We start from the raw sequence: 3,938 nt of genomic DNA, 5'->3' as shown, positions 1-3,938 counted from the left end.
TCAACTTGCAATAAACCCCGATCTTTTATTGACTTGACGCTGAGTGATCATAGGCTCTGAGCTTCACAACACCCTCTGAGTGCTGACAATACAAAGCCAAGTCTTTGTTTCCTAACTTGGGTATTTAGGTCAATTCCCTCATCTCCTTAGTTAATATTAGTAGATTCTATTACCGAGAGATCATCTTGGTCAAGCCTAATTCTTACAAAACCACACCTTATAATGAGACAACATTAAAATGCACGAGAAATTATTTGGATCAACTACAAAGTCAGAGAAGGATGTAGGAATACCAGGTTATTGAAAACATGTTTGTGACAAGACCAAGATTCCTTCAAGCTTTTTCTCTGTGGCTTATAGACGAGCAAATTCGGATCTTTTAAACTGGCAATAACACATTCCTCTCAGGTGTGACGTCTGGACATCAGAAAGCTTTTTCTGCTGCATGTATCATAAACCAGGCATTAAAAACTATAACCATAACTATTATGATTGAATTCTTCAGCTTCCAGTCAAATCAATACCTATCTATGAATGTAGAGAATCAGTTTATATATTGTGGTGGTGGTGTTATTATTTAGTCGATCAGTCGTGTTTGATTCTTGTGACCCCATGGACTGAAATCCACCAGGCTCCTCTGTTTATGGGATTTCCCAGGCAAGAATACTGGAGTGGTTTGCTATTCCCTTCTCCAGGGAATTTTTCTGATTCAGGGATTGAACCCACATCCCCTGCATTGACAGGCGGATTCTTTACCACTGAGCCACCTGGGGAGCCCAATTGTATTGTGACTGATCTGCTTTTTATTTACCCAAATCTGAAGCCAAAATAAATAATTTGGTATTCAGGCTGTGTCTTTTGTTCTAGCCATGCCATTAAATAGAATATTATTGGCTTCATGCATCTCTGTTAGGCTGTCAGTGTTGTGACTGCATATACTCCTAATTTTATTGGACAGTGTAGACCTACCTTCATTACTTTCCTCCTTACCTTGACCCGTGGCTGACCCTTGACATCATCCTTAGCAATATCTCCTTTGCTTCCTTGGTCTCCAAGCTGTCTCCAGCCTCCTGGTGCTTCAGTGTGGCCTCAGCTTAGAGAAATGGGTAAGACTCACTCCAGGGCATTGTCCCAGTCCTGTCCTGGCCCAGGCTTGTACCTGGACCTAAATCCCGGTTGTAGCCTAAGCCCTATCTGCTGGTTGTATTTGTCTTTTTTTTTTTTTTTTTTAATTATATGACATTTTTATTTGAGGATGCAAAAACAAAAATGAGCAAACAAACAAACAAAAAACTTGAAATAGGCTTGTCATATGATGTAAATTCATCCTTTCCATGGAAGCAGAAGGCAGATCAGTGCAGGTTATCCTCAGGGCCTCATACATCCTGCTTCACTGCTGCTTGCACTCTGCTGGGTTTTGATCCTTCTTTGGGTCATAGTCTGGGTCATTTTCCTCATCTCCTTCTTCTTCCCCTTCCTCATCCGCTTCTTCACCTTCTTCATCATAATCATCGTCATCATCTTCAATAGCTTCTCCAGTAAAGCATAACACTGATCTTGGGATTATACGCTCACGTAAAAAGTGACCAATTTCAAAGTCTGCAGCGAGGATAGCTTCAGAATCATCATCCAGATCTCCACTCGCAGGAACTTCAGGAGGGGCAAAAAAATTAAAGAAAGAGTCATTAGAAACTGTTTTGGTCACAGTACGAACTGTCCCACGTCCCTTGTGTTTCTGCTTCTTCCTAATCGTTTTCAAAGTGACATTCTTCCCTTTTTTCCAATCTATCTGGCACCCTGTACAACCCATTATTTCTGGTCCATCAAAAGAAAAGGGATCAGAATCATCTGGTTCTGACCTCATCCTATATGTCTTTGTCAACACTTCATTTGTGAAATATTCATTGGGTTCAAAGTGAAATTCTAAGACAAAACTCATAGGTTGACCAGCATCTGAGAACTTCACTTTAATATCTTTCAAGTGCTTCAGAATAGGCTTATCATGTTCCGGAACCATATCACTGAGCAAGTCAACATTCTTAAAAACGGTCAGCCAAAACTCAGGAATTCCCTTGGGATCTTCTTTTTTTCATCCTTTTTCTCATCTTCAATCTTGGCCTTTTCTTTTAGCTCCGCCGAAATTTCATCTTCCTCATCTGGTTTCCATTCACATTCTTCTTCTGTAGGTTCATAAATGGCATTAATGATCTCAAATCGCTTATCAAACAGAGGCTGATAAAGAACAGCATACTTTCTTTCAAGATCATGAACTTCCTCATAGAATTGGCTTCTATCTGTGCACATTTAATTTGAAGGTTTTTGAGAGCATTCACTCGTCTTTTAACTACCCTAGGCAAGCTTTCAATGTATCCTGTTGGTGTTTCTACCAGACCATCAAGTCTTTCCTGAAGGGCTGCAAGAATCTGAGGATTTTGCATCATCTGAACAGTCAGCTGACGCGCTTTGATTTTTGTTTCTTCACCAGTTTCTTCTTCTTCTACTTCTTCAACATCAACCAAATCTTGATCAAGTTCAGACTGTTCTTTGTTGTCGATGTCTGCCATGTTGTACAAATGCCAAGTATTTTCAAAAATGGCAAATTTCGTTTTCCAGCTCAGCTCTCCGGTGGCGAGCGCGGGGAGCTGAGCGGCCCGAGCTGCGCAGGCAGTGACTCAGGGCGGTGGCGGGAGGAGCAGGAGGCGGCGCCGCGAGCAGATGGTGCTAAAAGAGCTGGTTGTATTTGTCTTATCCCACCAAAATTCCTTACACGTTTCATACCTGATGTCCTATGTCAGCTAGCAAGTTTAAACAGTCAACAAAACCAATGGAAAAAAAAAAAAAGCAGATGGATATTAAAAGGCAGCATCATAATTCTGCAATCTTCACTGAATTCCCCCAGGTAATTCATTTCCTGGAGTATTAAGCATGGTATATCATTTCTTACCCAATGCACTTGGGACTGTCTGAAACACAAGACAAATAATCTTGCCACAAAATTGTGTTGAGATTTAATTAACAGAAAACACTATAAAACACCTGTTATCAGACACTGTGAGGAGTCACTGCCTATAACCACAGCATTTGTATATCTGATCATATTCTGTTGTTAAATCCATTCATCTCACTCACACCTTTGATGTTTAAATCCTTTTTCAGAGCAGACTATTAGAACCATGAGATGCACTTGCTTCTGAGTTTGGGTTTCCTGTATGTCCCATATACAGGGTATTTTGAGTTCCTAGTTTGACCTTTCAGCTTGGTTATATTAGGCTGTTGATGGCGTCACTTGGTAATTTCTGGGAAACGGCAGTAACAGCTGGCTGTGTAGCCAGAACTCCCCCTGAGGTATGTGCTACAGGAGATCATCTACGGAGTTGCCAGGGTGAGGAAACTTTGGTTCTTTTTTGCTATAGCTGCCATCCCACTTTTATTGTCAAAGGCTCTTTTGTTTGCCAGGGATGTCTACTCAAGCAGCCTTTCTTTTTTTCTGTTACAGCACATCCATATTTGTCAATCATACTGTAGCATACTTTCCTCAAATTTGAAGAAACTGGGCTATAAGATAACCTAAGAAATCCTGATAAATCTTATTCCATAAATCTTACTTGCTAGCTCTAATTAACCCCTATGAAACTATCGAACCCCTATGAAACCCCCCAGGTTTCTTCAAAGATGGAATCACACTTTTCACACACCCCTGTTAATATCCTGGGAGTATAGTTGAGGAAAACTTGCAAGTCAGTCACAAATGTCAGTTCTTTCTTTGTTAGTCTTCTGGAGTTATCCTTGTTCATTCCCACTGCTGGGAATCTAGTCATATCCCTTCTCTGCTCATGACTGAGCCACTGCAATCATCTTCCAACTCGTCTTTCCGACTTCACCGTCTCCCTTTTGCAATTCATCCTCTGTGCTTTTCGTGCTTAGTAGTTCAACCATGT

At 40.9% G+C, this 3,938-nt stretch overlaps 1 pseudogene; it reads right to left on the bottom strand.

Annotated features, from left to right (window-relative positions):
- Positions 1–1,242: 1,242 nt before the first annotated feature.
- Positions 1,243–2,703, bottom strand: LOC128061550 (nucleosome assembly protein 1-like 1; annotated as a pseudogene).
- Positions 2,704–3,938: the final 1,235 nt, after the last annotated feature.

This window comes from Budorcas taxicolor, chromosome 16 (genome assembly GCF_023091745.1).
Source record: "Budorcas taxicolor isolate Tak-1 chromosome 16, Takin1.1, whole genome shotgun sequence".
Lineage (NCBI taxonomy): Eukaryota > Metazoa > Chordata > Mammalia > Artiodactyla > Bovidae > Budorcas > Budorcas taxicolor.
This window is presented reverse-complemented; position numbering and strand designations above follow the sequence as displayed.